At 35.7% G+C, this 22,686-nt stretch overlaps 1 pseudogene; it reads left to right on the forward strand.

Annotated features, from left to right (window-relative positions):
• Nucleotides 1–17,869: 17,869 nt before the first annotated feature.
• The window catches only part of LOC103607948, a 5,847-nt pseudogene continuing 1,030 nt past the window's right edge, over nt 17,870–22,686 (forward strand).

Below are 22,686 nucleotides of genomic sequence, written 5' to 3' on the forward strand. Positions count from 1 at the left end.
AGGTCATACGTTAGATCTACCTGTAATCATTGAGGAAACTACATATCATTTTCCATAAAGGCTGCAACATTTTGCAGTCCCACTAACAGTGTACGAGAATTCCTTTTTCTCTGCAACCTTGCCAGCATTTACCATTCTGTCTTTTGTATATTAGTAATTCTAACTGGAGTGAGATGGTATCTCAAAGTGGTTTTGATTTGCATTTCATGATTAGTGTGTGATGTTGAGCATTTTTTCATGTGTCTGTTTGGCAATTCACATATCTTCCTTTAAGAAATGCCTATGCAACTCCTTTCCCCATGTTTTAATTTGGTTACTTGTTTTTTGGCTGTAAAGTTGCTTGAGTTCTTTGTATATTCTAGATATTAATCCTTTGTCAGATATATATTTTGCAAATATTTTCTCACTCTGTTTTCTTTTCACTCAGTTAATTGCATCTTTTTAGTTTGATATAATCCCATTTGCTTATTTTTTCCTTTAGTTGCCTGTGCTTTTGGGTTCGTATCATGAAGTCTATACCCACTTCTACGTCCTGGGCTGTTTCCCTGATGTTTTCTTTAAGGAGTTTTATTTCTTTCAGGATGTATATATAGTTCTTTAATTCACTTTGGTTGATTTGGGTATATGGTGAGAGGTATGGGTCTAGTTTCAGTCTCCTGCATATGGACATCCAGTTTTCACAGCACCATTTACTGAAGAGGCAGTCTCTTCCCCAGTGTGTAGTCTTGGTGCCTTTAACAAAGATCAGATGGCTGTAGGTGTATGGATTAATTTCAGGATTCTGTATTCCACTGATCTGTGTGTCTGTTTTTATGCTAGTACCATGCTCTTTGGGTTATTATAGCTTTGTAGAATAGTTAAAAGTCAGGCAGTGTTATGCCTCCAGCTTTATTGTTTTTTGCTCAGAATTGCTTTGGCTATGCATGGTCTTTTGGTATTCCATATAAATGTTAGGAATTTTTTTTTTTTCCATTTAGGAGAAAAATGTCATTGGAGTTTTGGTGGAGCTTGCATTGAATCTGTAAATCACTATGTGTAGTATGGACATTTCCTCAATGTTAATTCTTCCAATCCAAGAGCATGGGATATATTTCCATCTTCTTGTGTCCTCTTTGACTTCTCTCAATAGTGGTTTGTAATTCTCATTGTAGAGATTTTTTTCACATCCTTGTTTAACTTTATTCCTAAGGATTAATTTTTTGGGTGGTGGCTATTGTAAATGGGCAGGCTTTTTTGATTTCTCTTTCTGCATGTTCACTGTTGGAGAATTGAAATGCTACTGATTTTTGTGTGTTGATTTTGTATCCTGCAACTTCACTGATATCATTTCTTATCTCGTAAGAGTTTTTTTGTAAAGGCTTTAGGCTGTTCAGTATACAGGATCATATCACCTGCAAAAAGGGACATTTTGAAATCATCTTTTCAAATCTGGATGCCCTTTATTTCCTTTTCTTCTCTGATTGCTCTTGCTAGTACTTCCAACACTATGTTGAACAGGAGCAGTGAGAGTGGGCATCCTTGTCTAGTTCCTGTTCTAGGATGATATTGGCATTGGGCTTATCATATATGGCTTTAATTGTTTTGAAATACTTTCCATTTATACCTAACTTGTTGAGAGTCTTTCTCATGAACGAATGTTGAATTTTGTCAAATCCTTTTTCAGCATCTATAGAGATAATCATATGGTATTTGTCTTTGATTTTAGTGATGTGGTGCATCACATTTATTTATTTGTGCATGTTGAACAAACCTTGCATCCTTGGGATAAAAGCCGCTTCAACATGGTGGATACTTTTGTGTATTCGTTGCTGTTTTCTGTTAGCTAGTATTTTATTGAAGATTTTTGTGTCTATATTCATCAAAGATATTGGCCTGTAGTTTTCTTTTTTGTTGTATCTTGGTCTGGCTTTGGTATCAGGGTGATGTTTGTATCATAGAATGAGTTTGGGAGAATGGCCTCTGTTTCAGTCTTTTGGAAAAGTTTGTAGAGAATTGGTATCAATTTATCTTTGAAGGTTTGGTGGAATTCTGAAGTGAATCCATCTGGTCCTGGGCTTTTCCTTGTTGGGAGCCTTCTGATAACAGCTTCATTCTCTTTTATTTTTATTGGTCTGTTCAGATTTTTTATTTTACTGGTTTGGTTTTGGTAGTTTGTGTGTGTCCAGAAATTTATCCATTTCCTTGAGATTTTCAAATTTGTTGGCATATAGTTGTTTTCAGTAGGTTCTAATGATTCCCTGTATTTCTGAGGTATCTCTTGTAATATCACCTTTTTCATTTCTACTTTTTGTTATTTGGGTCTTCTCTCTTCTTTTTTAACTTTACCTTGCTAATAGTTTGTCAAACTATTTATATTTTCAAAAAAACAACTTTTTATTTCATTGATCTTTTGTATCATTTTGGGTTTTTACTTCATTAAGTTCTGCTCTGCTCTTAATTATTTCTTTCCCCGTGCTACCTTTGGGTTTGGATTGTTCTTGTCTCTCTAGTTCTTTAATGTGACATGTTAGGTTCTTTACTTGCCATCTTTCCATTCTTCTTAAGTAAGGATTTACCCCTTAGTACTGCTTTTGTTGTATCCCACAGGTTTTAGTATGATGTATCATCATTTTCATTAGTTTCAAGAAATTTTTTTCCAATTCCTATTTAATTTCTTCTTTGATCATATGTCATTAAGTAGAATGTTGTTTAATTTCCTTGTGTTTGTATCATTTCCATAGTTTCCTTTGGTATTGATTTCTAATTTTAATCAATTGTGATGTAAAGAATATATGGAATAATTCCAATCTTTTATAAATTTGATGAGACTTATTTGTGACCTATGATGTGATCTATTCTGGAGAATGTTGCAAGTACTGATGAGAATAATGAATATTTAAGGTTGTTCAATGATATGTTCTGTAGACATCTGCTAAGCCCAATTGGTCTAAAGTGTTGTTTAAATCTTGTGTTTCTCTGTTGATTCTTTGCCTAGATGATCTGTCAAACTTTGATAGTGGGGCGTTCAGGTCCCCTGCTATAATGGTATTAGTGTTTATCTCATTCTTTAGGGCTAATAGTGTTTGAATTATAAATCTGGGTGCTGTGACATGGCTGTATATATACTTATGATTGTTATGTATTCTTGATGGGTAGATCCTTTTATCAATATGTAGTGGTCTTCTTTATCTCTTTATGGTTTTTAGTTTAAAGTCTATTTTATCTGATATAAGAATACCTACTACAGCTTCTTTTTCATTTATATTTTCATGGTATGTCTTTTTCTCTCTTTTCACTCTTACTCTACATGTTTCTTTGCAGGTGAGGTGGGTCTCTTGAAGGCAGCATATAGTTGGGTCCACCTTTTTAATCCAGTAAGTCAGTCTGTGTCTTTTGAGTGAGGAATTTTATCCTTTTACATCATGTTATTATTAAAAAGTGTTGATGTACTCCTAGCATTTTATTGATTTTTGTTTGGATGTCTTAAGTGTCTTTTGTTCCTTTCTTTCTGATTTACTGTTTGACTTCTATATTTTTGGGTTTCTTGGGGTGGTAGATAAAATTTTTTCTCTTTATTGTTATAATTTTTATTTTACTGGTGTGTTTTGTTCTTTCTTGAATATTTATGGCTGTGGTGATTGTTTTTCATGTACCAAACCCAGAACTGCCTTGAGAATTTCTTGTAGGGCTAGTCATGTGTTAGTGAACTCGGGCAGTTTTTGTTCATCTGAGAACTAAACAATTTGTACTTCATTTCAGAAAGATAGCCCTGCTGGCTAAAGTATTCTTGGCTGGCAATTTTTGTCTTTTAGTGTTTTGAATAAATCATCTCATCCTTTTCTGGCTTTTAGTGTTTCCCATGAAAAGTCTGATGTTAATCTCATTGGTTGTCTCTTATAGGTGACTTGACACTTGTCTTTTGCAGCTTTTAAGATCCTGTCTTTTTCTTTGAGTTTTGCGAATTTGACTTTAACCTGTCTTGGAGAGTACCTGTTTTCAACTGAATATGTTTGGGGATATTTGGGCATCCTGAATCTGAAGATCTGTGCCTTTCCTATAGCTGGGAAGTTTTCTGCCACTAATTTGTTGAATATGTTTTCAATGCAATCTCCTTTTTCCTCACCTTCTGGAATACCCATCACTCGGATATTTGAGCGCTTAAGGTTGTCTGATATCTCTGTTAGATTTTCTTCAATGTTTTTAATTCTTTTCTCTCTCTCTCTCTCTCTTTTTGTTTTTTTTGTCTGCCTGTGTTATTTCTAACAGTCCATCTTCAAGGTCAGAAGTTCTCCCTTCTACTTCTGCAAGCCTGTTGGTTAAACTCTCTGTTGTGTTTTTTATTTCATTGAATGAATTCTTCAGCTTGGCAAGCTCTGCTACATTCTTTTTCAGGGCATTGATTTCCTTGTACATTTCTTCCTTCAGGTCCGGTATACTTTTCCTCATTTCATCATGTTGTTTAGCTTAGTATTCTTGTATCTCATTTAGTTTCCTTAGAATTATCACTCAAAATTCCTTGTCAGATATTTCAAGGGCTTCTTGTTCCATAGGATCTAGAGCTTGAGAGTTATTTCCCTTTGGTGGTGTACTTTCTTGATTTTTCATATTTCTGGTGTCTTTCCTTTGATGTCTAGTCATTGTGGCAGGGGATTTCACAATCCACTCATTTGACACTATTGTCTGGCTAGGATGCTGCTGGGGCTGCCAATTTCATATGGCTGCCTCACTGTCTCCTTGGTTGGCCACTAGTGCCTTGTGTGCATGGCTGCCTTGGGTCTTGGGCCTCTCCAGGGAGGTGCCTTTCTGGTTGGTGTGCCTTTGGCTGGGCTGGGGATGGAGCCGAGCAGTGGCAGTGAGGCCCACTTGCTGGGTTGTGCACTGGCACAGCAAAGCAGGTGGTATCTGTGGATCTTCTGCCTCTCTGGCTGGATGCCTCCCTGATCCATGTGCACTCGGCTGGGCTGGGGATGGATTCGGTCGGCAATGGCAAGGTCTATCTGCTGGTTCACTCGCCAGCACCACAGGGCACATGGTCTCTGTGGAGCCTCCACTTCTCCGGCTAGACACCTCTTTCACAGTGCACACTCGGCCGGGCTGCGGATGGAGCCATCTACATGTTTTTAAGTATAGTGTAAATGGAAAGACAAATTTGAATAATGGGTTTCCTTAGTTTTTCCTTACAGTTAGAGATGAATGTAAATATGAGAAAGCAAATATTAAATTAAACATTGTATCACTGTGAAATATATTTCTTTTTTACTCTGTATATCCACTCATTAAAGTAAGGAAAATTGTTGTGTGTGTATAAATGGATCACCCATTGTAGTGAAGGATGGGTTGGCTTGTTTTACATTTTATTATTGACTTATCTTCCAGTTTACACTTTAAAATTTCCAGTGCTGCCTACATATATGAATCCTTTCATTGCACTAAGTGCAACATCTCCTCCTTTTCTAAACATTGTCATAATCACTAAATAAGTGATGTTAACAGTACCAGTATCATCTGTTATATATCTTATTTATGCTCAGGGTTCTCTTTAATCCTCACAATCCTCCTTGACTGAATTTCTGTTCAGTCAAGTGATTTGTGGTAGCTATTTTTCCTGTACAAACATTCATGTCCTTCCAATGTCCTGGTTATCTGGAAAAAGGACCTTGATGTAGTCACTTTTTAATACAATTTTCTAAAATATATTTGAGTAACAGAGTAATTATGAATGTTGTCTTCAAATATTATAATGTAGACCAAACATACAATGCAATAAATTATTATAATTCCCCTCAGTCCTGTTCACTCTGGTTACTGTATCAGGTAGTTATTGTGTATAATAAGCCATCCTGAATGCAAATGGTTAAATATAATGGAAAGAGTATCTAAGCTCTCCAAGTCTGCTCATAAATCTGTAATCAGATGATTGTTATCTAGGGAGGCTCTGCTGATCTTAGCTGAGCAAGTGAAAGTCCACACATTCAACCACAAAACAAGTCTTAATTTTAAGAAGTTGAAATCATATCAAGCATCTTTTCTGACCACAGTGATAAAACTAGAAATCAGTAGCAGAAGAAACCTCAAACATTTACAAATAGATGAAAGAAAAAAAAAAAAAAAAAAATACACCCCTGAATCAACAATATGTCAATCAAAAAAATTAAAAATTTTTGAGACAAATGAAAATGAAAACATAATATACCAAAATCTCGGATTCAGTAGAAGCAGTTCTAAAAGTAAAGTTTTCAGCAATTAACACCTACATCAAAAAAATTTTAAAAAGAGAGAAAGATCATAAATAAATAACCTAATTTTACACCTCAAGAAACCAGAAAAACAAGAATAAACTTAGTCAAAAAATAGTATAAGGAAGGAAGCAAAGATTAGAGCAAAAATAAAAAAAATAGACATTAGAAAAACAATAGAAATGGTCAACAAAATAAAGAGTTGGTATTTTGAAAAGATCAATGAAATGAACAAACCTTTAGGTAGACTGACAAATAAAAACAAAGAATCAAATAAATAAAGTCAGAGCTTAAAAAATGTACACATTACAACTGTTATCACAGAAATACAAACATCATAAGAGCATATTATGAACAATTGTACACCAATTGGGTAAAGTAGAATAAATTAATAGATTTCTGAACACTCACACTGACTAGAATCGAATTACAAAGATATAGAACATGTGAACAGATCAATAACAAGTGAAGAGACAGGAATAAAAATGTCTCTTTTTAAGTAAAACCTCAGACCTGATGGCTTCACCACTGAATTCTATCAAACATATTTTAGATAAGCCAAAAATCTTTCAAACTCTCTCATAAAATTGAAAAAAAAGTGAATACTTCCAAATTCATTTTGCAAGTCCAGCAGTGTGCTAGTACCAGAAATCAGACAAGGATACACCAACAAAAAAAAAAAAAAAAAGGAAGAAAGAAAAAAAGAAAGAAAAAGGAAGAAAAAAGAAAAAAGAAAAGAAAGAAAGAAAAGGAAAGAAAACTACAGGTTAATATTCCCCTATGAATAAAGATGCAAAAATTCTCAACAAATTACTAGCAAACTTAAATAGTATGAGGAGACCTCTAAGCTAGGGATATCTGTGAGGATGAACTAGAATGTTCCTCATGGGATTGACAGATAAATGCAATTGTGGAAGCCAATACTTTTTGCCTTAAAACAAACTATTCCAAAATGTCTGATATATAAAGATGCAATAATGGATTTTAAAAATGCTCAATGATTCCTTGCAAATCAAGAATGATGATTTCTCTAGGAGAATCTGAAGAAATGGCCAAATTTGGGAGAGTGAACTGAGAACATTTTTATCATTTTTGGAGGTCGAAAACTGATACTCAATTTAACTCAGCCTATGAGATGAGGTTATAAAATGGCATTATAACAGAAACAGGCATGTAGTGGATTGGTGTGTTAGCAAGACAGATAAATAAAGAAATAAGAAAGTAAATAAGTAAGTAAGTAAATAAATAAATAAATAAATAAAATTAAAATGTGCATCACCAAAAAAAAAAAAAAAAAAAAAAAACTAGTTTACCATGATCACGTGTGATTCATTTATCCCAGAGATGCAAGGATGGATCAACATATGTGAATTAATAAACACCCCCAAATAGCCAAAGCAATCCTGGGTAAATAATATAAAGATGGAGGCATAACACCACTTGACTTCAAATTTTACCACAAAGATATAGTAAACAAAACACCATGGTACTGCCATGAAAATAAACACTTGGACAAATGAAGCAGAATCAAGAGCACAGAAATCAACCCACAGACCTACAGCCAACTGATTTTTGAAAAAGGCAACAAGAGCATACATTGGAGGAAAAACTACCTCTTCAATGAATATTGCTGTGAAAACTGGAAACCCATGTGAGTAAGAGTGAAACTAGACCTGCACCTCTCACCATATACCAAATTCAACTCAGAATGGATTAAAGACTTTAAAATAACAACTAAAACTATAAAACTCCTAAAGTATATAATAGGGGGAATACTTCAGGAAATAGTACTGGGCAAAGACTTTGGAAATAGGACGTAAAAAGGACAACAACAAAACAAAAAATAAATGAATGGGATTATATCAAACTAAAAAGCATCTGCACAGCACAGGAAACAATCAACAGAGTGAAAAGACAACCTACAGAGTGGGAGAAAATATTTTTAAACTATGCATCTGACAAGAAATTCATATCCAGAATATACCAGGACCTCAAACAGCTATATATTATAAAACAAATAGATAAATAACATAAAAGAACCTAATTAAAAAATGGGCAAATGCACTGACCACACGTCTTTTGAAGGAAGACATACAAATGTCCAACAGGTACTTGAAAATATGCTCAACATCACTAATCATCACAGAAATGCAAATCAAAACCACAGTGAAGCATCATCTCACCCTGGTAAGACTGTCCATTATAAAAAAGATTAAGAATAAACATGGGAGTAAAAGTATCCCTTCAGCATGGGAGCTAAAAATAAATAAATAAATAATAAATAAGTAAGTAAATAAATAAAAATACAAACAAATGGGGTGATGGAGACACAACAATCACAACAATTCTTTGAAAATGTTAAGATAAGTGAACATATATGCTGTAGTGGGGGGAGGGAAGAGAGGGAGGAAGGAAAGAGGAATGGATAAAGAAACAGAAGAAACAACTACAATGTATATTGAGAAAAGGAAAAAAAAAAGACTGAGAATGACCAATGTTGGTGAGGAGATACAAAATGACATACAAATGTTTCTGGAAACTGACAGCAGTCTGAAAATTTCAACAAAATAATACTATTTACATGTAGCTACGACAAATAACATAGTTCAGAATAACCTTAACCAAGGAGGTGGAAGAATTCTACACAGTAAACTATAAAACATTAGTGAAAGAAATTTTTTAAAAGTAAATATATTGATAACAACTTCAAACTCCTTGATTGTTATTGGTCTGTTCAGATTTTCTATGTCTTCTTGGCTCAGTTTTGGGAGCTTGTGTGTGTCCAGAAATTTATCCATTTCCCCCAGATTTTCAAATTTGTTGCATATAGTTGTTTATAGTAGTCTTGAGTGATTACTTGTATTTCAGATGAATCATTTGTAATATCACCTTTTTCATTTCTAATTTGTGTTATTTCGATCTTCTCTCTTCTTTTTTCAGTTAGCCATGCTAATGGTTTGTCAATTTAATTTATCATTTCAAAAATCAACTTTTTGATTTGATGATCTTTTATATTTTGGGGGGGAGGGGTTTCAATTTCATTAAGTTCTGCTCTGATCTTAATTATTTTTTTACATCTGCTAACTTTAGTTTGGATTGTTTTTCTTTTTCGAGTTCTTTAACGTGAAGTGTTAGGTTGTTCACTTGCCATATTTCCATTCTTCTGAAATAAGCATTTAATGTGATAAATTTCTCCCTCAGTACTGCTTTTGCAGTATCCCACAGGTTTTGGTATGATGTATCATTATTTTCATTAGTTTCAATAATTTTTTTTATTTCCTGTTTGATTTCGTCTTTGACCCATATGTCATTAAGTAGAATGCTGTTTAATTTCCATGTGTTAGTATAGTTTCCAGAATTTAGTTTTTTACTTACTTCTAATTTTAATCCATTGTGGTCTGAGAAAATACATGGGATAATTCCAACTTTTTTTAATCTGTTGAGGCTTGATTTGTGACCTAATATGTGATCTATCCTGGAGAATGATCCATGTGCTGATGAGAAGTATGAATATTCGGAGGTTGTTGGATGGAATGCTCTGGAGATATCTGCCAAGTCCAATTGGTCTAGTATGTTGTTTACATCTTGTGCTTCTCTGCTGATTCTTTGCCTAGATGATCTGTCCAAAATTGACAGTGGGGCATTCAGGTCCCCTGCAATGAGGGTATTTGTGTCTATTTCCTTCTTTAGGTCTAATAGAGTTTCCTTTATAAAACTGGCTGCTCCGACATTGGGTGCATAAATATATGTGACTGTTATATCTTCTTCATGGATCAATCCTTTTATCATTACGTAGTGTCCCTCAATAACTCTTTTTGTGGTTTTTTGTATAAAGTCAATTGTAAAAGATATAAGAATAGCTACTCCAGTTCATTTTTCATTTCTGTTTGCATGTTGTCCCAACCAAGAAAATCCAAGGAACAGATGGATTCTCAGCAGAATTTTACCAAACATTCAAAGAGGAATTGACACAAATTCTGTAGAAACTATTCCAAAAGATTCAAACACATGAAAATCTCCTAAACTTATTCTATGAAGCAAACATCATCCTGATACCAAAACCAGGAAAACATACAACTAAAAAAGAAAACTACAGGCCAATATCCTTGATGAACATAGATGCAAATATCATCAATGAAATACTAGCTAACAGAATACAGCAACATATATGCAAAATTATTCACCACAATCAAGTGGGATTGATCCCAGGGATGCAAGGTTGGTTCAACATATGCAAATTAATAAATATGATACACCATATTAATAAAATCAAACACAAGGAACATATGGTCATCTCTATAGATGCTGAAAAAGCATTTGATAAAATTCAACATTCATCCATGACAAAGACCCTCTATAAGTTAGGTATAGATGGAAAGTATCTCAACATAATTAAGGCCATATATGATAAACCCACTGCCAATATCATCCTGAATGGGGAAAATCTGACAGCTTTTCCTTTAAGAACAGGAACCAGACAAGGATGCCCACTCTCACTACTCCTATTCAACATAGTGTTGGAAGTACTAGCCAGAGCAATCAGAGAAGAGAAGGAAATAAAGGGCATCCAGATTGGAAAAGATGAAGTCAAACTGTCCCTTTTTGCAGATGACATGATCCTATATACTGAACAGCATAAAACCTCTACAGAAAAACTCTTGGAGCTGATAAATGATTTCGGCAAAGTACCAGGGTACAAAATCAACACACAAAAATAAGTAGCATTTCTATTCTCCAATAGTGAACATGCAGAAAGAGAAATCAAGAAAGCCTGCCCATTTACAATAGCCACCAAAAAAATAAAATACTTAGGAATTGAACTAACCAAGGATGTGAAAAATCTCTATAATGAGAACTACAAACCACTGCTGAGAGAAATTAGAGAGGATACAAGAAGATGCTCTATCATGAGAACTACAAACCACTGCTGAGAGAAATTAGAGAAGATACAAGAAGATGGAAAGATATCCCATGTTCTTGGAATGGAAGAATCAACATTGTGAAAATGTCCATATTACCCAAAGTGATATACAAATTCAATGCAATCCCCATCAAAATTCCAATAACATTTTTTCTCAGAAATGGAAAGAACTATTCAGACATTTGTATGGAATAACAAAAGACCATGCATAGTCAAAGCAATGCTGAGCAAAACAAATAAAGTTGGAGGCATAACCCTACCTGACTTTAAACTATACTACAAAGCTATAATAACCAAAACTGCATGGTACTGGCATAAAAACAGACACACTGATCAGTGGAATAGAATAGAGAATCCAGAAATCAACCCACACACCTACAGCAATCCTATCTTTGACAAAGGCACCAAGCCTATACACTGGTGAAGAGACTGCCTCTTCTGCAAATGGTGCTGGGATAACTTAATAACAATATGCAGGAGAATGAAACTAAATGCATACCTTTCACCATATACTAAAGTCAACTCAAAATGGATTAAAGAATTAAATATACGCGCTGAAACAATAAAACTTCTTAAAGAAAAGATAGGAGAAACACTTCAGGAAGTAGGACTGGACACAGACTTCATGAATATGATCCCCAAAGCACAGGCAACCAAAGAAAAATAAACAAATTTGATTATATCAAACTAAAAAGTTTCTGCACAGCAAAAGAAACAATTAACAGAGTTAAAAGACAACCAACAGAATGGGAGAAAATATTTGCAAAATATACATCTGACAAAGGATTAATATCCAGAATATACAAGGAACTCAAACAATTTTACAAGAAAAAAACAAGCAACTCATCTAAAAAACGGGCAAAAGAGCTAAATAGGCATGTCTCCAAGGAAATTATACAAATGGCCAACATACAGATGAATAAAAGCTCCACATCACTCAGCATGTGGGAAATGCAAACCAAAACAACACTGAGATGCCATCTCACCCCAGTTAGGATGGCAAATATTCAAAAGACTGTGAATGATAAATGCGGTGAGGTTGTGGAGAAAAACAAACTTTCATACATTTTTGGTGGTACTGCAAAATCGTGCAGCCTCTATGGGAAGTGGTTTGCAGGTTCCTCAAACAATTGCATATAGATCTACCACATGACCCAGCTATCCCCCTACTCAGAATCTACCCAGAGGAATGGAAATCATCAAGTTTAAGATGTACCTGTTCCCCAATGTTCATCGCAGCACTCTTTACAATAGCTAAGAGTTGGAACCAGCCCAAATGTCCATCATCATGTGAGTGGATACAGAAAAAGGGGCATATATACACAATGGAATACTACTCAGCTATAAAAAAGAATGAAATACTGCCATTTGCAACGACATGGATGGACTTAGAGAGAATTATATTAAGTGAAACGTGTCAGGCACAGAAAGAGAAATATCACATGTTCTCACTTAATTTGAGGGGCTACAAATAAATAAATAAATTCACACACACAAAAAAAAAACAACCGGGGGGGGCGGGTAGATGCAACAGTTACAATTCCTTGAAGTTGCTAAGACAAGCGAACAGAAAAGACATTGTTGTTGTGGAGGGGGAAGAGGGAGGAGTGAGGGAGGTTTCGGTAATGGGCCACAATAATCAACCACATTGTGTATTGATGAAATAAAATAAAAAATTTTTAAAGTAAATATATTGAGAGATATCCCATGTTCATAGATTAGAAGAATTAATATTACACAAACATCCATAGTATGCAAAGACACCTACATATTCAAGGCAATATCTATCATAATACCAATGACATTGTTCACAGAAAAAGAAAACTTAATCTCACAATTCATATTGAACCGCAAAACAAGTTGAGCAGCCCAAGCAAAAAGAAACCAACTGTAGGCATCAAACTACTTGACTTCAAAATATACTACCAAGCTGTAAAATTCCATGGTACTGATATCACAACACACACATGGGCCAATGGAACAGAATACAGAGCCCAGTCGACTGATTTTTTTTTAAATATTGCATTTATTTTATGTGGTTATAAAATAACAACCTAAATATCAGCTTAATCTAATTGCCCAGTGAAAAATACAGGATTAATGTATGCATATATCTGTAGATGTTTGATTATTTTAACGAGAGCATAGTATTATGTGACCTACATAGATTGAGTGAAATAAGCAAAGCATGGAGGGAAAAATACTGCATGTCCTCTCTCATAAGTGGGAGCTGAGAGAGAAAAAAGGAAGGAAAGAAAGACCACAGTGGTGTGTTGGACTTCAAGAGGCAGAGAACAGACCTAGGGATACAAATTGGTGTGGGGAACATTGGGAAGGGGATGAAGGTCAGGGACAAGTGGTTGGGGGACATGGGACATAATCTCAATTTGTGGTAATGGGCATGCTTCCAATATTGATCTGGCCAGCACATCTTAGGCATGAGTGGTGGTGACAGGTAGACAACTGATTTTTGACAAAGGTGCCCAGAATACACAATGGGGAAAGAAGAGCCTTTTCCATGAATGGTGTAGGGGATACTGTATATCCACATGCAGAGGAATAAAATTAGACCCTTATATCAAACTATACATAAAAATCAATTCAAAATTTATTAAAGACTTAAATGTCAGAGCAGAATCTATGAAATTACTAGAACAAAATATGTGGGGAAAACTCTGTGACACTGGTCTGGGCAATGATTTTTTTTAAAAAAATGTGTTCTCAGAAGCACAGGCTACAAAAGCACAAGTAGATAAATGGGATTATCTCAAACTAAAAAGCTTTTGCACAGAAAAGGAAACAATCACCAGAGTGAAGGGACAACCTGCAGAATAGGAGAAAATATTTACAAACTGTGTATCTGATACAGGGTTTCTCATTCTTAGATTTTGGAAAAATTTTAACTCAGGGATGAGATAAGGCATTAGGAGGTTAGATCTCTGAAAGTCAGGTAAGTCCATGAAGAAGGAGTAAAAAAGACTTTATTCCCCTGATGTTTAATTTGGTTTCTTGGACAAAGACAATTTGCAGGAAAAAAAAAATTCCTTGTGGTACAGAGAATTTGTCCCACAGGGAAATGATGTGCTCAGGGCTGGCAAACAAGATGGAAATGTGCCTAATGAGCAGATACACAGAACTGTAAATATCTCCCCTGCTGTGTTCTCTTATTGTGTGCAATCTTGGTCTGGACAGGACATTGTTATTTCTTTTGGAGTCCGAATTCTGGCTCAGGAACCAATGCTTGACCTTTTCCAGATGTCTTCTCTGGCACCAGAGCTTCAGTCTCCATCATCAGCCATACAGATAGGAATTCAGAATTCCATACAGAGAACTTCTTTTCAAAAAACCCATGTAGGTGAGTCTAAGATCCCAGTAGGCACTGAAGGAAAGGTACAGAGAGAATGGAAGTTGTAAACATATCAGCTGAAGGTCACCTGAGATTCAATCCAGCCCAGCCCATAGCGAAGAGATTGCTGTGTTTGTTTGCTTGCTTAATGAAATAATCTGAATATGTATATATTTTTTGATGCTACAAAGATAAGTGAACATTAAACTCAGCCATGGTGGCTGATTATTGACAATTAAGTCATGTTAACAGGAGGGAATGGAAGGTTTAAAGTGGTTCCAGTAAAAGTGGAACACATACCCCAGGATCTTTGCAATTAAATGGAGATGAGAAACAAGGTATTAGATTTCGAAGGATACATGCAGAAATAATGGCATTTCTTTTTTCTTTTTAAATTGGAGCATTTTTGAGTATGTTTGCATATTGCTGAGAAAGGTCCAGATCAATGGATTTCTTTTAAATATTGCCTCATGACAGCAGTCCATGAGGTGTACATTTTGCAATATCTTCTCTCACATTGGAAATTCTAATGAATTAAAAAATTTATTTCAGGGCCGGCCCGGTGGTGCACTGCTATAGTGCGCCGCTTGGGAGCATGGTGGCGCTCCCGCCGAGGGTTCGGATCCCACATACAAACCGGTTCCCGCTCACTGGCTGAGCGAGGCACGGGAGCAACACCAAGGGTTGCGATCCCGTTGCCAGTCCTGATCCAGTACCGGGGCGACACTGAGGGTTGTGATCCATTGCCGGACACGGAAAAAGACAAAAAAAAAAAAAATTATTTCATAGGTGAAAAGTGGTATACTGAAAGCCTTTACTTTGCAGTTATTTTATTACTGATGGAGCTGAATATGTTTGTGTGTTCATTAGATGTTTATCACTCTAATGTAAATTGCCTGTGCAAGATTTTTTGCTTTCATGTGGTGTGTTTGGAGTGTTTTTATTTCCATTTTTTATTGCATTCTTTTAAACATAAGAATTGAAGTTTTTCAACAATTTTGAATTTTGTCATTTAGATCTTTTACAAGATATCAATGTGTTTGTGAATGACTTATGAATGTTTGTATATTTTTTTTGTAATCATATCCATGCATCAGTTATATTTGTGTTCCACTGATAGCTTTATAAATATAGGAAGTTATTCTGGATTATTTAGCAAAATAATTGCCTTTTATGTATACATTTCCTATCTGTTTTGACACCTGTTATATTCTTTCTTGTGTGTCTTGCCTTTTTAAATAAATTAGTTTTGTTTCTAAAAGTTTTTTCACCTCAGCCATCATTTGAAAGGCATTCATTATCATTTGACTATGATCACCTTCACATTTAATAAAAATACTTGAATTCTTATATCTTTATATAAGATGAACTTATAACTTTGCATACTACTTCCTCCCCCACATTTTAAAACACCTCCTGTTATATACTTTTATTTCTAAGCCTTTCGTGATTTAATCTTGAATAGTGACCCATATTGAGGTCATTAAATTATTACTATTTAATATCTTCATATAAAGTTAGTTTCTGATTTTCATTCTATTCTGTTTCACACAGTCGTTTGGAAAAAAAATACAGTACACAATCTAACTGCATTCTCTCTGCTGTTATTTGTTCCCTAAGTTCTTAGTCTCATTTAAAATTTCTCTTTCTATATTGTGCACACAAACATACTCATGCAGTGTTTATACAAATATATGAGTAGATTCCTGTGCACATCACAAATGTTCTGTATGTTTTAGTGTAGTTTTCTCCCCCAGTTTATCTTCCCCTGTCCTTTCCTATTTTATCAATACTGTAAAATGTATGGGGATTTTTTTTTTCCTTTTTTTTTTTGTCTTTTTTTGTGTCCGGCAACGGATCGCAACCCTCAGTGTCGCGCCCGTGCCAGACCGGGACCGGCAACGGGATCGCAACCCTCAGTGCTGCACCTGCACCTCACTCAGCCAGTGAGCGGGAACCAGTCTGTATGTGGGATCCGAACCCTCGGCAGGAGCGCCGCCGTGCTCCCAAGCGGCGCACTGTAGCAGTGCGCCACCAGGCCGGCCCTGTATGGGGATTTTTATGTTTAAACTGTGGTTCTTGCCTGCTAATAATTTTGCCGCCAAGGACATCGAGTAATGACATACTTAGTTTTCATTCAGGGAATGGGTCACTAAGGCCAGGGATTCTGATAAACATAATACAGTGCACAAAAAACCTTACCATTAAGATAGAAAGAATAAGTTCTGATGTTCTATCTCCCAGTAGGGTGATTATGGTTAACAGTTAAGTTTCATATACTACGTAATAGCTTCAAGAGAGGCTTTTGAAAGTTTTCACCCAAAGAAAAGATAAATGCATGAGGTGACTGACACTTTAACTACCCTAACAGTATTATCATACAACATATATGTGTATCAAAACATCAGACTGCATTCTGTAAATATGTGTAATTACAAGGTGTCAATTAAAATTAAAAAGAATTTAAAAAATGGGTTTGGTGACTGGCCAAACTAAAAAGCTTATGCACGGCAAATGAGACCATCAATAGAGTGAAGAGACAATCTAGAGAATGGGAGAAAATATTTGCAAACTATTCATCTGAAAAGGGATTAATGTCCAGAATATGCAAGGAACTCAAGCAACTACATAGTAAAAAACCAAACAACCCAATTAAGAAATGGGCACAGGAGCTGAATAGACATTTCTAGAAGGAATATATACAAAAGGAAGACATACATTAAAAAAAATTCTCATTATCTCTAATCAGCAGGGAAATGCAAATTAAAACTACATTGCAATATTATCTCACCCCAGTTAGACTGGCTGTAATAAAGACTGAGGGTATGTGGAGACAGGGGAACACTCTCACACTGTGGTAGGACTATGAATTAGTACAACCACTATGGAAAACGGTAAGGAGTTTTCTAAAACAACTACAGATAGATCTTCCACATGATCCAGCAGTCCCATTTCTGGGTATATACCCAAAGGAATGGAAATCACCATGTTGAAGGGATACCTGCACTCCCATGTTCATCACAGCTTTATTTACCACAGCCAAGATATGGAACCAAACTCAATATCCATTGACGGATGACTGTTTAAGGAACGTTGGATACATATTCACTGTGGACTACTACTCATTTATTTTTTAAAAAAATGTAATTCTGTCATTCACAGCAACATGGATGAGCTTCAAGAAGTGTACGTTAGGTGAAATAAGCCAGGTACAAAAAGAGAAATACTGCGTGTCCACACTCGTAAGTGGGAGCTAAGAGAGAAAGAAGGAAGGAAAGAAAGACCACAGTGGTGTGTTGGACTTGCAGAGGGAGAGAACAGACCTAGGATTGCTGGGGGTGGTGAGAGGTCAGGGAAGGAAAGTTGGGGGGTAATTGGGTGGACGACATGGGGAATAATTGGAATTTTTGGTAAGGCACATGCAGAGAGTATTGATCTGATCATCACATCTTAGGCATAGGTGGTGAGGGTCAGCTTTGTGCACAATGAATATGCATAATCAATAAAAAAAATAAATATTTAACAAAATAAAATTAAAAAGAAAAGAGAGAGGGAGAGAGAGAGAGAGAGGAGGAGAGATCTGGCCCATGTATTGAGCAGTGTTGAAACTGAGAAACTTTGAGTTAACAAATACCTGCATTTTGCTCATCTATCTCCACATTGTCTTCTCGAGACCGTGTTTTTCTCAAGTTCTCAAGGAAACTTCAAGTTTCTGCCAGCAAAAGTAGAGAGTATATCTTATTACCATCTAGAAGTTTTAGCACCACTCAATGAGGCATCTATTTAAGTTTTTTCCAAGGATCCTAGGTTTGAAAGAGATTTCTTGTTCTCTTATTCTATTACTGAGTTTGAACAAAGATGCATTTATATAATCACCATTTTGACTTTCTTGTTATTATCATATGCCCCCTCCCTCCTCTTTTTTTTTCTTTCAGTATCTGCATTTCAAATTATTATATAGGTTATTGTTTCTCCATTTACTTTTGGGTGCTATTTTTGCCCATAAAGTGTTTTCTATTTTGTCTAGTTAATTACACATCTTTCTCTCACTTCTGTGTCTCTTGCCTTAAGATGCTTCAGATGCTTATTAAGATGCTTTCTCCACCTGTAGATTTTCTATGTAGTTTTCTAGATATTTGCTAAAATGTATTGTTTACTTTTACACTGAGGTATTTAATTCCTCTGATTTTTTTGAGAAGTGTGAAATATGAGACCAACCTGATTTCCTTCCTGTTAGATAATGATTTATGCCATCTTTAATTCATCTTTCTGCAACTAAATTGAAATACAGTCTGGTCATATACTAAATGTCTATATTTACTGAAACTTTCCTGATTCACTCAACAAATATTAAATGAGCACCTACCATATGTCAGAACTTTCTAGGAATACTTTAATGTCTAGCTCTTTATCCACATAGTAATTAATTTATTGTATATCATTGTCATTGTTATATTATGTCTGTTTCAGTTATTTTTTGATGCTCATTCAATTTTGTTTAATACAGTTTTTTTAAAAAAACCTCTTTATATAACAGGGTTTTATTCCCCTGACATTCTTTTTATTTCATAACCTCTTTTCTTTAGTTTGTTTCTTGCAATGCACACATATTCACATACATTTGGAAAATACTAAACTAAGAAAAGCAGGTGATGTCACTGCTCATTTGAATCTTGCATGATAATGATTAAGATACAGAACAATCAAATAAGTGTGTGTATGACATAATGTCCTAATGATTAAGATACAGAACAAATATGAATCTTGCTTGATAATGATTAAGATACAGAACAATCAAATAAGTGTGTGTATGACATAATGTCCTCAAGGATTAACTATATGAACTATGCTTTTTAGCATAACAGGATAGAATCATCATGGTGTGTGCAGGATTTCATGCAGTAACATCAGGGAAACCTTTGCATGTTAGAGGAAGAACAGAACCAAGATGAGTGTTCCCATTAGATTTGTCAAACAAAAATCAAAACACAAAGCCTGAGGATAACAAAGAGAAGATACCACACAAGAAAAATGACAGAGCGGCCACTGTCATCCACTGAGGAACTGTGTAAAAAGTAACTGTTCAAATAAACATAGTATAGGCACAGAAAAAACAAGTCTTTTGTTTCATGTATAAATGCCCAAATGGTGTTTGTTTGTTTGTTTTTCTATTTCTTTTTATGCATGGTTGGTTTATACAACTTGAACGTTTTTTTCTATAGGCATGCTCCATCTCGAAGTATCTTCAGTCAGAAAAGATAGCATTACATTGTTTGGCAAATATTCTCTTTCTTTTATCATTTTTGCTGGACCTCATGAGGATATAACAGGAGTTAGATGGTCTCCAAAAGCAAAGAAGCTTTTTCTTTCTTGGAATTTCTCAAGGACATCCTGAACATTTCAGATCTTTTTTTCCCATTCAGGTTCAATTAAATTTTATTTTTCTCTCTGTCCTGGTCAGGTATTTCATGTTTCTTTAAACACAGAGCAGAAAATGGCCATTTCAAAGTGGAGCCTCAAGGTTACATATGTATGCGAGATTCATAAAAAGAAATTTGTGGGGATGAATTCTACGTTCTCTAGGGAAGAGACAATCTGATAGTGACTACTTGTCTGGTATCCACTCTTTTCTAATTGTGTGACTGGGCTATGAAGAGAATCATATTAACATGGACGAAGCAGGGCACATTGTGCTACGTGTGTGTGTGTGTGCAGGTGTGTGTGCATCCATGCAGCTTTAGGAGTGAGCACAGGTTTAAGGAAAAGGGCCCTGGGCTCACCACATGCCCAAAGGTGACATAATATAAAGCAAAACCCTGAAAACATCCTATGGGAATAAAAAGGAGCTGCATTTCTATCACAGGGCACCTTTGCAACCAAATTAATAAAGTGACATGCAACCTCTGGGCAGAGGGACTCCTCGTGTCCCAAACTCTCAACAGCTACTAGGCCACCTCATTGTTCAACATTCTCTGATACCACATCTCATCACTCTCCCCTTGCTCATTCCCCTGTCTCAGTGGCTTCTTTGTTCACAATGAACAAGCTCCTTCCTCGGGGACCTTGCACGGGCTGTTCCTCCTGCCAGGTACACACTTGTGCAGGGGACATCGAGACTCTTGCCTTGTCTTCATTACAGTCTCTGTTCAATTGACACTTTGTGTGGTGGTCTTTACTGAATTCCCAGTAAATAAAATAACACCACATCCACTCTTTCCTTTTCATCATCTTTCGTTTTCTTCATAGGATTTTTCACTATCTGACAAAATGTTTTAAAATTTGCTTGTATTCTCTCTCCGTTATAAGGCTATAGGGATTGTTTTTTTTTTTTTTTTTTTTTTTCAGGCACACACTTGTGCAGGGGACATTGAGACTCCTGCCCTGTCTTCATTACAGTCTTTGTTCAATTGTCACTGGGTCTGGTGGTCTTTACCGAATTCCCAGTAAGAAAAAAAAATAATACCACATCCACTCTTTCCTTTTCATCTTCTTTCTTTTCTTCATAGGATTTGTCACTATATGACAAAATGTTTTAAAATTTGTTTGTATTCTCTCTCTGTTATAAGACTGTAGGGTTTTTTTTTTTTTTTTAGCTCTGTTCACTCAATATTTTGACATTCCTGGAACTTGTCAAAATTCAATTAATTTCTCTCAAATGCATTAAAGATTTTCTCTTTAAAACTGTAGAAAACATGCTGTCAGTGAAAGGCTAAGAGTGGGATGGAAATTCCTAAACATAGATGGAATGAGTATCCCCTAAAGGTGATCACATTCACATGTAAAATATAGAAATTACCTTCTTCTATGATGGAGGTTACCAGAGGGTTGGGCACTTGAAATGGGGTGGTGTTGGGATTGAGGGGATGTTGAGAAAGAAATAAAACAATACACTAAGATAGGAGGAATAATGTCAAGAGATCTATTGAGCAGCATGGTGACTCTAGTTAATTATGATAAATTGGTTTATTGAAAAATGTAAAGAAAAAAGATGTTAAGTGTTCTCAGAATTAAAATGAAGACTCTGTGGAGTAATGTATAGGTTAATTAACTATATTTAGCCATTTCAAAATGTATATATATCTTCAAAATTTTTTCTACACAATAAATGTATAAAATTATATTTGCCAGTATAGAAAGAAAAAAGAGTTAAAGGAACAAAGAAAGAAAAAGAGAGAGAGAGAGGAAAGGAGAAATGGAGGGAGGGCAAATGGGAGGAAGAAAGGGGGAAAGATAGAGTGAGAAGTTAACTTCTTGAGTGTAGAAAATAAATGATACCATTTCTGATCAGTCAGTACTACCTACTTGTGTCATGGTGTCTTTCTCTTTTCTTTGCAGTCACATCAACCACTTGGAACCAGGGAATGATACATGAATTTCAGAATTTCTTCTTCTGGGATTTTCAGAGGAACCAGAATTGCAGCTCTTGCTTTTTGCACTGTTCCTGTCCATGTACCTGGTCACTGTGCTTGGAAACCTGCTTATTATCTTAGCCACAATCTCAGGCTCCCACCTCCACACACCCATGTACTTCTTCCTCTCTGAACTGTCCTTTGCTGACATCTGTTTCACCTCCACCACTGTCCCAAACATGCTGGTGAATATACGGACACACAACAAGATCATAACCTATGAAGGCTGCATAACACAGATGTACTTTTTCATACTCTTTATAGGGTTGGAAGGCTTTCTCCTTACTGTGATGGCCTATGACCAATTTGTGGCCATCTGTCACCCCCTGAACTACACAGTCATCATGAACCCTGGGCTTTGTGTGTTGCTGGTTCTGGTGTTCTGGATCATGAGTGTCCTGCATTCCCTCTTACAGAGCTTAATGGTGCTGAAGCTGTCCTTCTGTACAGATTTGGAGATCCCCCACTTTTTCTGTGAACTTAATCAGATGGTCCATCATGCCTGTTCTGATACCTTTCTAAATGACCTGGTGATGTATTTTGCAACAGGGCTTCTGGGCGTTGGAACCCTCTGTGGGATTCTCAACTCTTATTCTAAGATAGTCTCTGCCATACATGGAATTTCATCAGCTCAGGGGAAGTATAAAGCATTTTCCACCTGTGCATCTCACCTCTCAGTTGTCTCCTTATTTTATGGAACAGGCCGAGCAGTGTACCTTAGTTCTGCTGCTACACAGAACTCACACACAGTTGCAACAGCCTCTATGATGTACACTGTAGTCACACCCATGCTGA

This window comes from Galeopterus variegatus, unplaced genomic scaffold (genome assembly GCF_000696425.1).
Source record: "Galeopterus variegatus unplaced genomic scaffold, G_variegatus-3.0.2 Scaffold7886, whole genome shotgun sequence".
NCBI lineage: Eukaryota > Metazoa > Chordata > Mammalia > Dermoptera > Cynocephalidae > Galeopterus > Galeopterus variegatus.